The sequence below is a fragment of the Manacus candei genome, unplaced genomic scaffold (assembly GCF_025592945.1).
Source record: "Manacus candei isolate 608988 ecotype Guabito, Panama unplaced genomic scaffold, ASM2559294v1 h1tg000013l, whole genome shotgun sequence".
Lineage (NCBI taxonomy): Eukaryota > Metazoa > Chordata > Aves > Passeriformes > Pipridae > Manacus > Manacus candei.
This window is the reverse complement of record NW_026138061.1, coordinates 5,334,882-5,348,243: the sequence shown is the minus strand read 5'-3', so window position 1 is coordinate 5,348,243 and position 13,362 is coordinate 5,334,882. Positions and strand designations below refer to the sequence as shown.

The window sequence follows — 13,362 nt, the reverse complement described above, 5'->3', positions numbered from 1 at the left end:
GTGAGAGGTTTGCTTCCAGCTCAAGAAACACCCTCAGAATAAAATACTGCCCAAAATGGCATTCTGTGTTTCTGAACTGGGCTCCACGCTGCAGAACCAGAAGATGGGGCAGATGTCCTCCCGTGGTGGCAGGCTGGCCCCATGGCAGCCGTTCATGCCCAGAAGTTATTGTCTGCTGTCCAAAGTCAGCAACCAGACCAGCTTGGAGATGATTAAATCTCAATTAGAAACTCTTCATATCATGTCCCATTCGCGGCTTTGGGACAGTGCAAATCCTGCCACCTTCACCAGGAGCCCCTCCAAGGGCCTCTCGCAGCCCTGGGATGCCAGCCAGCTTTGGAGGCTTTACATTTTCGTGGCATGAGACAAATTTCACTAAGAGTTCCTCAATATTAATCCACATAATGCTGCTCAGCAGATGGGAGCCCAAGAAAACAGCCTGTCGACACCTTCAGCTCTGCACAGAGCCCCTCAAAGCAGCGCAAAGGAGTGGGAAGCCGAGTAGATACCTCTTGTTTTCCTGGCTTTTACAGCAGTATGTCTTGTGATAGTTCGCTGCTTCTTTGCAACCTGAAGAGCACAATAAGTCAGCATATAGTTCAGTATTTACTGTGCAGATGCAGGCACTCGTGGAAAAGTGAAGATCACACATTAAGAAAGACCTTCATTCTGAAAGTGACTATGATGCTTCAGTCAGTATAAAATTCAGAGTAATATTTCAAAGTAATAAACAGACATTTCAAGACATACTAGCAGGATTATTCCAGATCTTAAAAAATATATAAATATTTATTTACTTATAGAAACAAACAGAAATATGGCCTTGTGTATCCCCAGTTAGATGGCCTGCAGTAAGGGCACAAAGTTTGAGTACAAATGGCATTAGTAAGTGCCCCAATAGAGGGACAGCCCCTAAGAAAAGAAAATACATGCTGCAAAAGGGGTTAAAGGATTTAGCATAACCTAAGGACTGAGATCCACAATTAATTTGCTTTGCTTGGGTTGGTTCTCACTGTTGCACGATGAGCAAAAGCCAACAATCTCCAAATCAGGGTCCTGGGGTCAGTAGCAGCAGGATGAGCACAGGGGGATCAGCATCCTTCATCCTGGGGGGTATAGTCTCCTCCAAACTCCCCATGTAGGACAGGGAAAGAAAGGTCAAAGCGAAATTTTAGCATCAGCAGCTTCAGCATTTTCCGCAAGCAGAGGAAGATGCAAATCCCAAGATTCAGCTGTAAATATTTTAAAAGTGGCAAATGGAGTTTTGGCAGCCAAGCTAAGAATCTTTAAAAGCACTTGCATTTGCTGCCCCCAACCCTTGCAAATCCTGCCTGCTGAAGTGGTCATGGAGGGTGACCACAAACTGAAAGGTGAAACTAGTTTTAGCCCCGATTCCAAAAAAGCTGGAAGTAATTTTAGAAACAGGAAACCATCAAGCAAGAGACAGCACCTGTAGATTAAAACCTCTTCCTTTGTCAGGCTTTGACACATTTGACTCACAAACCCATAAAGTCAAGACTCCCTTAAAAAAGCTTCATTGTCAAATTTATTTTATAGCTTTGAGGGGTTTTTTTTCCCTTAAACCAATAAATACTTGCAATTCCTTTATTTGCTGCCAGCTGGGGAGAGAGTTAAAAACCTTCTACAAACCTGCAATTTCAGTGCTTGTCTGTGCTGGGCACTAAAAAATTCCACTGGGGTGAGAGTGAGAGGGGTTAGTCATGACAAGAACATCCCTGCAATGTGCCAGGGCTGCTTTTCACTGTCATTCAACCATCCTTAATACCGACTTAGCCCATCAATGATTTTTGTAATCAGTTATGTGCTTTTGAAACACACACCCACATACATAACCCTTACAAGCAGCCAAATTGAAGCATTTTGTATTTTTTTTTATTATTATTAATAACATGCATCTGCCAACAGACCAACCACCCCCTAAAGGACATTTTGATTTGAGGATCTACACCCTAACTGAAAGAAAGCCTTTTCTACTTTACCAGCGAATATTTTAAATGCTGATGGGGTTCATCTTTCAATTAGCACCCAGGGATGCATCTGGCAGCCCCCTCACCCGGATGCACGCTGACCAAGGGGAAAGACCTTAAACTACTTACTCTCCAAAGCCTCCCCACAACTTTGCAGGATGAGACCTGTTCTGAATAAAACCTGAGATGATTTTTTTTTCCCTGTAAAAGACAGCTGTAGATTTGCAACCAAAACATTGTTCTTGGCCAAGCTCAAAGTCTCGGGCCATCCCCAGGTACCCTAGGTCTGCCAGATGCCTGCAAGACTTTGTGTGACTAGCGAGTCACAGTGCAAGGAGCAATTCAGAACACCAGAGTCGGGGTACACCTACCACGCCTTTTCTCCTTGCACAGACCCGTACAATTCGGAGAGCAAGCACCCTGGGGCTGCTCTGGGTTACCCAGGTGCCAGGCCAGGTTTCGTTCAGTCCAAATAGGGGCCTTCAGAAGCACCAAAGGGACTGCAGCACCGGAGCAGAGCAACTGACACTCCCATTTGCTCCTAGTTACTTACAAAAGATAAAGCTCATTCCATCGCAATGTGCTGCTAACAAAGGACCTTTTCACATCTTACAGAAACAAGTGGAGAACTGGTTTGCAATGTCTTTATCAAACAGCTGGCCACAGGAAAAAAAAAAAAAAAAAAAAAACCAAAAGCAACTTTAAATATCAACGGTGTTTGCTTTAATTGTAGATTAAAAGCTCAAACTGCCAGTGATCCTTTTTTCTTAGGTGCTTTAGAAGTTAGGAGCTAGTAAAACACCAGGAATTTCGGTGATGGGAAAGCTGTGTTCTGTATTCATGAGAGAGAAAAAAGGGCTAGACATCTTTCCTCTTCAACCCACAAAGTAGGGCTTGGTTAAGAAAGGAAAACTCTTATCTTGGAATGAAGAACTGGTTCCAGGGGATGCCTCTGCAGCAGAGCACAAAGCCCATGAAAGCAAGTGCCGTGGTCTGCTGGGCTGAGCCTCCAGGCAGTCCTGCTGGAGAAAGCTCTACCTTAGCACATGACCATGCTGCACAGGGCTTGACCACAGACCATCCTCACCAACCTGGCATGATGCTGCTGTTCACCAAATCCCCAGGGTTAGTTCCAGCCTCTCACAGGCACAGCAAGCCTTTATGAGACTTTGCTTCTATTTTTATCCCCAATCTTTGTGTACCATCTCCATTTGGCCTATGAGTCGCAGTCAAATTCAAGAGTGAGGCAACTGATTTTGCTTCCCCCTGAACATGCTCTACTCACCAGCCCCCCCTCCTCGCATTTCCTTCCTTTGATGCAAAATTGCGCTTACGAAGCAAGAAAATGAAACTTTTAATGGCTCACAAATGCTGAGGGGAATGCAAAATAAATCTACAAAGCATTTTCAGCCCTTTCCCTTCAGCACCTCCTCTTTGTATAGTAAAAATAAGTAAGTTAGGTACAAAGAGCTGATTTTTTGTCCACCCCATAGAAGGAGCGATCTGTTCACCAGCACACATAAGCATTTGACAAAACCAGCACAAGAGCCAAAAAGGATGATTTTCACAGCAAATTGATAACCACAGGGACAAAAACAGTGATCCAGTTCTGCTATCAAAGAAAATGGAAAAAACCCTGTCACCTTTAGAAAAATACCTAACTCATTGTAAATGACTAAAAATGCAAATTTGGCCGTTGTCACTACTGCTATTGAGTTGTCCACATCTATATTGAATAGGAATAGTTTTAAGGGGGAGAGCTAAAGGCACCTCTAAACTACATTCTTCAGCAGAAATATTGTTAAATTAAGATGAAAAATGGATTAAACATTTGTGTCATCTTCTTTGAAATGAGACTACGAAGCCCAAGAAACTGATCCACACACAGCTGGTGCCAGCTGTGGGTTACAAACACAGCTGCCCAAGAGTCCAGGAGGATCCAGGAGGAATAAGAAGCATCAAATCCATTCCTCTCCTCATACATAAGGCTAAGGTTGGGTATCAAAACCTTCAGGAGAAGCTGACACCACTGCTCCACACAAACCTACATCTCAAATTGGGTCTGACCCAACAAGGAAAAGCCACCTTCGGAGCATGGCACCAAGGACTTTGGAAGGCCTTACCTTTAGCAGACACTAGTAAGCCAAAAAAAAATGATTGAACTCCTAAAGATCAAGAAAGCAAACTGGCTAGTCAATGAGAAAACCATCTACATACCTGCTGGACAGGAGTGCTGCTGCACTGGAAAGGCTCTGGGAGAAGAAAAGATATCTTCCAGCTTGGTAAAGCAATGGCTCCATCTCGAGAAGATGACTGGGGAGGTATTCCACTAAGTGACTGGTACACTATAATCCTCAGGACAGAGAGACTTCCTTCCCAAATGACACAAGGTGATCCAGGAAAAAACAGGGTAAAGAGATGGTAAGAACTTGAAGATGCTTTTATCCACAGCCAGCATTCTCCAGAGGGCTTCATGGGTCTGTATGTCCATGTATCCCATGATCCCAAAAATCCTTGGAAGCTACTAAAAGGATTGCACTGCCAGGCTGCTCCAAACGTTACTCCAGGCCAGTGGGATGCGTAGGGTTGGTACCTTCAGAGAGAGGAAAGGGACAGGCCATTACACAACAGCTCTTACCACATTGGACGAGGCTTATTCCCATTCAAACTCATATATTTTGATTTATTTTTGCACAGAAGGAAGCTTTTTGGATTTTTTCTTTTTTATTTTAATTTGTGTGATTTATTTAAATGAATGTCACAGTGAGCACAGGCACAACATAGGGCCACCACCTCCAGATGCCTCACAGGTGCCAGGTGATGTGAGAGGAGGAGGACAACAAGCCAGTAACTGGAAAAAGTTCTCACCTAACCAACAGATCCTTCCAAAACTCTCTTCTTTTTTGTCAGATGAAAGCAGACAGTTTTCTTCCCCTATCCCTTTTTTTACCTCTTCTAAAGCTAATGAGGTATATTCTCTACCAGCAGAGATGACAGAGAGGGTTGTAAGGCAGCAGATCCACGGGACCACCTACCTTCCTGAGTTCAGAGGAAAATGTCTATCCCCCATCAGGAGAATCACACCATCAGGAATCTGCATCAAGGTCTGGCCCAATCCATCAGTGGGATCCTATCCCCGACACAGTTGAAACACTCAGCTATTGAGTACAACAACCCACTGTGACCTCCAACCAGGCAGACCTATGCTTCCCACCTCTACCTTCAGAGAAAGTAAACACATCCCAGCAAAGTGGCTCAAAACAACCAGGGGATTAGTCATAAAGAATCCAGTACTTGATGTATATAAATGCATCATAATCTGGAGGGGTTTGGTTGTTTGTTTTTTCGGTTCTTTTAATCTGATCCTACTAATTGTACTGGGAACAGAGTTGCTGGGATTTTTGTTTGTTATTTTAAAATATGAAAAAACTGTCGCATAAACACAGGCAAGTGCCAAGCCCGAAAATAATGCCCAGCAAGCACTGAAAGGAAACTCAAATAACTCTTTGCCCAGCATTGCTTTCTAGTTCATCTGTAAAAAAATACAGCAGAGCAGCTGAGAGTCAAAAGGGTTTTTTTTTCACTTTGTTTTAGCTGCAGCAGCACAGGAAGGTGATAACATTGTGTAATGTAACCAAGCAAAGGAGTAATGAAAGTGCAAGCAAATAGATCAAATAGCACAGGTTTAAGGAAAAGGTGTGATAATCATTTGTTTTGCTAATTGTGTCAATAAAGTCCTATCTATCCTCAAACAGCGGAAGCATCATCAGATATTGAAAAGGAAAAAAATCAAGTGAATAATTAAATCTACAAAAACGCATCATTTTTTCCCCAGATGTTCTCTTTAAAGGGTTGATTAGGAGAATTGTGTTTATTTTAAATAAAATTCCACTGACTTTGATCATGTTTAAATCACCTCAAGTACAAAACCTACTTTGAATCAAAAATTCTTCCTCCCTTGGGAAAACAATCAAAATTGCCTTCTCTGCAGGAAAGATGCAGCACTGCCACAACCCAAGCTAACCTAGTTTCCGGTGCCACCAACGGGGCAACACCATGACAGATGAAAATCTCGTGTCTTTGCAATGTGTTTTTGTTGTTACAAAACCCAGCACGTAAGTCAGTACAAGGCAACTGGAAGTCTGCAGACAGGCTCACAGATGGAGTTGCAGCTGAAGTCTGCCAATTCACAGAAAAAGGAATCTGAATTTTGTTCTCCTTGCTTCTAGTGTTTTTCCAGTGATGGGGAAAGTTGGAAAATGAAATATTCCCTAACTTCCCCCCAGGTAAAAGAACCGAAGCTGAAGAAGGTCTGACCCAAATCCCCGAGCTGATGAAAACATTTTGGAAAAGGATTTGAATCTAACAAAATAGCTCCCATCCCACTAATTACACAGCCAACCTCAGCCACTCTGATAATTTTATGACATTCAAAATGCCCATAAAACCTATTTCTCTATGGCAAGAACACGAGCCTCAAATTCTTGAGCTGTTTTCTCCATAAACCATTTACTTCTAAACTATGACCATGCAAACAGAGATGAATCCCTGTCACCAGAGAAATGAGTCTTGCCCCACTGACCCAGCCCCTCATCATGCTGTGCCCAGAGCAGCAGGAGGGCTTTTTGTCCCAGCTCCACCACGAATGTGTCAATATGTACTTTGCTCACTTCTCCTGGGAGACCAGCCCAACAGTCCTCACCGTCCAACAAGCGAAAACGTCATTTCTTTGTTTTCTTTCTTTAATATCTCCCCCCATCTCGCATACATGGCACCACTTACATCACTCCCATCATCTGCCTTCAAGCCCAGCTGGACAGCAGCAGGAGTCAAGGGCTATGGAAGAGCTCAGTGACCAGCATCTTGCACGTTATGCTTTTACAGTCATAATTTTACCGCCAGGCTATTCTAGTCAGATTGTAACAGATAAACTAATGGCAGATAATTAATGTGCATTATAAGCATCTTCCTTCATGGTGTGGAGGATCCTCAGCACCTTCTGCCCCTGGATGTAAGGAGAAGATACTGTCTCATTGCTTCCCAGTTCAAGGTGCAAATGAAATTCAAAATCTTGTGCCCAGCACATGCCTAAAAAGACAAGTTTTCAGTTCTCTGGGCTCTACTTTTAAAAGGCACCAAATCGTTAAGACTAAGCACATTGCCTTCTGGAAAGATCCCAACCCCATCTCCAGCTCACTCCACTCCAGGCTCTCAGCAGCCTTCTGCTTTCCCCTCAGACTGGAGGATCTTCCTTGCAGACTGTCCATGAGTATTACCTAACACCAACAGTTTAGGTTTTACCCTAAATAACTTACTTAAGGTCATGCAGTACGTTGGCAGCAAAGCCATGAAGAGCATCCAGATTTTGCAAGTCATGGGCCAGCACTTGGAAAACACATCCATCTTCCCCATCCCTGGCCAAGAAATTACTGCATTACTTGTACACAACAAGGGTTGAATCATTTGCACAAAACAACACCACGAGCTGAGCACGTGTCCAGCTCTGAGCAAACAAAGCATCACCCTCAACCCGGAGAGCAGCAACCTGAGCCCATGGCTCCTCTCCAAGGGCAGCAAGAACCTGTCAACATCAGCTGTAGGAAACCAGTAATGAGCAAAGTGTGCCCTGTAACAGAGAGACCCTCAAATAATTAATAGAAGCATGAAAAGAGTTAAAAGACTTGCTCCTAATTAGTTAAAAAATACGGGAGGAAGAGAGAAGAATAAGGAGTCCCACCTGTTAAAATTTTGACCAAGAAAGAGTCCCAAGTGCAATGGTTCATTTTTAAAAAACAAAGGATGTTTTCTGTGCCTGTGTTTTCTTATTTTAAGAAAAGGGCTGTTTTTTCACTTCAGCATGTTCATTACAACCCAGCCATGTGATTTAAGTGCAGTAAGGGACCTGTTAAACCTCATGATCGTTGTAGTAAGCTCCAGCAGTGACTTTATTATGGGCAAGAATGAAACCAGGGACATTCACTTCTGCTGCTCCTGCCCCCAGGCACTTTGGGCAGTGTGTGCTCAGTTCACCCACACCAAAATCCCTTCTTAAGCACAAGGTGAACATCCCAAAATGTCTTGGCTACATCCCCATGCAGAAGAACATCTCTAGGTGCAGAGACTGCTTATCAAAGTCAATGCTATCCAGTAGAGGGAAATTAAAAAAAAAAAAAGGAAACAATTCAACTTTTCTGGTTGTTTTCATAAATCCTCCAGCTCGTTTTAAGCAAACAGTTGCAGCTGTATTTGCTGAAAGGCAGCAGTTTGCTACAGTGGGTATCTCAGCTACCACAGCACAATATATTTCTCTTGGTTTAGTGAGTCAAAGCAGGCTCAGCACCAGTGCTGGTGGAAGGAAAAGGGCAGGACCAAGCCCAGACTGTCCCTTGTAATAACATCCAGATGGTGAATCAGCTCAAGCCACCTCCAAAACCTCTCCTTGCCTCCCTGTTCTTAGGCATGAAATTTTAAAAGAGCTATAGGCTGAACCTGACATGGCAGTTAAGAGTGGTAAAATCAGGGGGGTTTGGGTCAACATGATCTGTGTTTTGTACTAGTGAGGAAACATGAACTTGTTTCCTTTATAGAACTATGGAAGGACATCAGTTAACAGGCTCTTCTACTATGTGCCTATAATGTTTACATCCTTATAACAGAAATAAACAAAACCCTAAACTGGTATTATTTCTACCCACACACAAATTAAAAAAAAAAAATGTAAAGGCTGCTGCTCCTTTTTTTCCTCACTCAGCAACACCAAGTTCTTGGAGTAACGTGGCTGCTTTTGAGGGTTTCACAAGCTTGGCCAACATCCCAGGCAGTCTCTAGGGATGGGGGTTTGTTCTCAAATCAGAAAAAAGCAGGCATGGCCAGGACATTATTAATGAGGGGAGGGCACTTCACAGATGCTCCACCAACCTGTGACCAGGCAAAGAGACATAAGTGTTTTAGGAAAAGAAGAAGAAGGCCAGAACAATTCATCTTGCCCCACCCTACCATTTTTCATTCTAAAAATCAATTCCTTCCTGGGAACTCCATCCAATAGGAAAGGGTTGGAAAAAGACAAGCACAGAAGGACTGCCTGGTAGATTGAGAACTCCAACCTACACTCCCCCCAAAAACATATTGTTTGGTAACACGTAAAGTACAATATAAAAATGCTCCCAAGAACTCTTGTAATAGTTTCCCAAATAAAAAAAGTGTACATTTTAAAATGTAAGTCTAGCTATTCCATTGAAAATAACATCATACAAACTCATTCCCCTCACATCCATCCAGGACTCTTCACTCACACTCATATGGGTCTGCCAACCACCTGAACCAACACCCAAGTGACCAAGGGGCTGTATATTTACAGTTCAAGTTCTCACACAAAATGCAGGTCATGACCATGCTACTTTGACTTCACAGAATTACTCCAAATGAGGATCACAAGCTGGGAAGCTACGATTTGAAGGACTGCTGAGATGCCTTACAATTATGTCCATTCTTTTAAATAGTTTTGAAGACAGAAAGCAAAATCTCAAGCAAATGTTACACAATATGACATTTAAAGCACCTAATGTCACCTTGGAACATTTTCGAAGTAAAATTTAATAACCTTATTCTCCACCTGCACCAGCTGACACAGATACACTAAGAGAAAAAAACTTGAAAACATTCCCTAAGGAGGAGGGGGAGAGACACTCTCCTGATAACCAGCAGACCGTTACGTAGAAAAGACCAAAGGAACAAACTGTACAATAAATATTAACTACAGCCTTTTTATAGTATTCAAGACAGGAATGTTTCCCAACTTGGTAGGTGATAGTAGAAAGAAAAATCATTTTATTTCATGCTATCGAAATCACCTCTGAGTTGGAAGACAGAATTCCACACATCCTCCTCTTTGCAAAAGATGCTTTACAATTAATTCAAGTGTCATTCTCAAGAGATACTGGGTTGCCTCACCTGGAAAAATTGGAAGGGTCACAGAAAAACAAAGTCTATCAAGAATAACCATTTCAGCCCCAAACCACTTTCAGTTCAAACAATGGCTATGCTCCTTTTGAGATGCAATCAGGCTCCTTAGGTAGGAGAAACATCCACCTGATCACTCCGAGTTGCTCCAAGAGTGTGGGATACTCAATAACTGACTTGTTCAAAGAAGACCAGTTTCACCTCAGTTCCCAAACACTGCTTGCATGGGATGCACATGAGGGGAAAATCCAGTGAAGTGGATGCAGTAATGCAAAGAACAAGTACTTCATGCCTCCTGCTCTCCCTGGACTGTTGATTCTGGCTTCAGAGCTGTTTCATAGAAATGCTGGTCCCCAGGCTAAGCTTGCAGAGATATGTTATGACCCTACAAGTGCAGGAGGGAATGGATTTTGGTTTTTTGTTTGTTTGCTTGCTTGCTTGTTTTTTCAAAATAGGCTTTCCATTCTATCAACAATCTCTATTATCAACTTCACCTACCAAAAGAAAAGTCAAGATCTGTGCATCAAAATGAAAGGCAGGTTCCCACACCTGGGTGAAGGAAGGGCCCTTCCATCCCACTGTTCAGGCCCATGTGGGTACCATTTCACCTCCCATGCTGCCAGAAGGCTCACACAAGAGCCTCTTTCTTTTCTCTGGTCCTCCGTGCAGGGATGTGGCAGCAAGGAAACTGACAGCTCCCCCACCATCCCCTGACTAACTCCAAAGACCTGCAGGAGCTCTCAAAGGTATGACATGGAGTTGCTGCTCCATCCCAATATGCAGCCCAGTGCCAGGCTCCCTCACTGGACACTGCTGCGATTCACAGGAAAGTGGGAAACTTCACTGCTAACTCGCTTCATGCCTTGGCCAAATTGACCTGCAGCTCCCCACACCTGGCTTGGTCACCACGAACCATCTCAGGTTCCCAGAGCAGAGCTCAGTCTGAAGCCCGCAGACACTTTTTGCTACATTTATAATTTTTAGTCTACAGCATTAGTTACTAGCTTACAATAAAAGGAAAGAAAAATCACTACACCAGCTGCAAAAATAATCCTCTTGCTCATTACAGTTTCACTTCTTAATCTTAGACCTATTCTTTAAGCCTACAGGATCTAGGCTGTCACCATGCAGGCTAAAAACATGCTTTGTAGTCAAATAAATGCTGAAATTCTCATAAGACTACATCACTCCAGGAGCAAAGGAGTTGTGCTAAAATTATAAAAGTGGCTAACAGAGAGATTAATTGGATGCTATTAAAAAAGAGAAAACTCAAAACAAAAAAAAAAAAAAAAGGAACCCAAATCACAGAACAGAAGACATCAGCCTCTTACATTTCAAAGATAAAATCAACCAACTCCAGGCATCTCCTTTGCAGCTGACATTTGCTTTCATCAACCCACCACCACCACAGCCTCCCTCTATTAAAATGGATTTGCTCTTCTCCCTGTTAATCCATCCATGCTGCCCCTGGTTCAGCTCCAAAAAGATAGAGTTGGGATGACTGGGTTGGTCCTCTGAAGGCACCAAGAGGGACAAAAACTCAGCCGACGGCCCCAGTGCTGGTGAAGTTTGATCACTGCACCACTGGATCCACACAGCTCCAGCCAAATTGATTTGCTGGCCCAGTGAGGCCAAAAGCAGACATTCCTGAGTCCATTGCTCCTCTCTGGGTTCCTCTGGACCTCAGCTCCTCAACCCAAAGGAAACCACACACTGCTCTAGCTGGGAGCATTCATCGTGGGTAAAGCAAATCAGCCAAGAAGCAGCGAGGGGGTAAGGGCCAAGAAGGGGAAACACATTTTTTAATGATCATAAATCACCCCTTGCAGGATTGACACGTTTCCAGCTTAATATCTGGCTCCTTTAAAAGCTGAATCCTTGATGGCTGCCTCCTCATGCAAGAATCAGACAGAAGCCCAGTGGTAATGACTTTCCCTGCGCACTGTCACACTTGGCTTGAGGTCCAAGTATCCCCGCAGAGCCCAGGAGAAGCCCCACGTGTTCCAGGTCTGGCACAAGGCTCCGCAAAGGCAACTAAGGTGAAGATTTCAAAACAGCTCTGGGAATAGCAGCGGAGAAACATTTTGGCAGATTAGGCTCTGTTTTCCTATTACTTTTTTTAAAGCTCCTACTTGTTAAGGGCACATGTTCAATATTCTGTAAATAATAATAACACAATGTGTGTTTGCCATTAAGCCAAAGCCCATGGAATAATCTTAACTCATTTCAGCTGTCCAATCCAAATAAATGCCTGCCCTGATATTACAGGCAGCTTTAATAGGTAGCTTAGTGAAGTCACTTGGGCACAAGCTCAGGACCTTCTTGAGGTGAAAGAAAATACTATTATTAGAAAAGATTTTGTAACAGTGTAGGACTAGGCTTCATCCAAACATAGATATTGCATTGGTTTAACTAAATTAGCATGGAAAGGTTTTATTTATTGCATCATACAGTTACACTATAAAGTTACAGCCCAGGACTCATTTTTCCATTGATATTCAAGAGTAAATCCTTTTTATGCTGATGCAAAGATTCCCATCAAGTACTGCACTCCAGCTCTACCTGCCTCATCCCATGTGTTTGTGAAAGGATGTTTTGTTCAGTCTCTCACTCACAGAGCACTCCCTACCATGAACCAGTTTTAATTCTCCTGAACAAAACCAATTCAGTCCTACCAAGTCTGTGTTCCCATCACTCTGCTTTCACCTCCATCCTTGGTGATTATTATTGTAGCCACATCAAGGGAAAAAAAAAAACCAAACCAGAAATACAGAAAACACCACCCCTGAAAACATGCCTGGCTCCTGTATAACCCTCTCCATGTTTGCAAAATAAACATACAGCCCAGCAGTGATAGTGAGCTACAGGGAATCAGCTGTTTGCTCCTCACGCCTGAAGCTGCTTCCCATCAACCTTGCACCTCCAACACACAGGGCAGCAGTCAGGGTCCAGCTCCGTTGTGTGGATGGATAACCTCCTCAGTTGGCATGCCCCTTATTTTGAAGGCTGAATGTGCTCACAAAATCAATTAACTTTCCTGTAACCCAAAGAGGAGATTTCTAAATTTTTATTCCAAGACTATGTATTGCATCTCTTCTCACTCATTTATTCTCACCAATATTTTTATTTTAATCATGCCCAGGCTCTTAAATGCTTAATGACCTGGTTTTCTGAAGAGCTTATATGCTGTGAGAAAAATAAGGGGGGAAAAAAGGGAATGTTTTATCATTACATTAGCATCTAAAGGCATCAAAGGAATTCCTAGGCACATACCACTTGCTGTATGTGAATGCAGTTAACCAGCATATTTACATACAAGCCCTGTGAGTCTCAGAACTTATAGTCACAGAATCACGGGTTAGGATGGAAGGGACCTTTAAAAGACATCTAGTCCAACTCTCATTCAATAAGCAGG

General features: G+C 43.1%; 1 long non-coding RNA gene across 1 annotated transcript in view; it reads right to left on the bottom strand.

Moving 5' to 3' along the window:
- Positions 1 to 13,362, bottom strand: part of LOC127467047 (uncharacterized) — a 130,889-nt gene that overhangs the window by 96,553 nt on the left and 20,974 nt on the right. Inside the window, exon 2 of the long non-coding RNA XR_007902937.1 lies at positions 4,206 to 4,581. This is a non-coding gene — a long non-coding RNA (uncharacterized LOC127467047). The remainder of the gene's footprint in view (positions 1 to 4,205; positions 4,582 to 13,362) is intronic.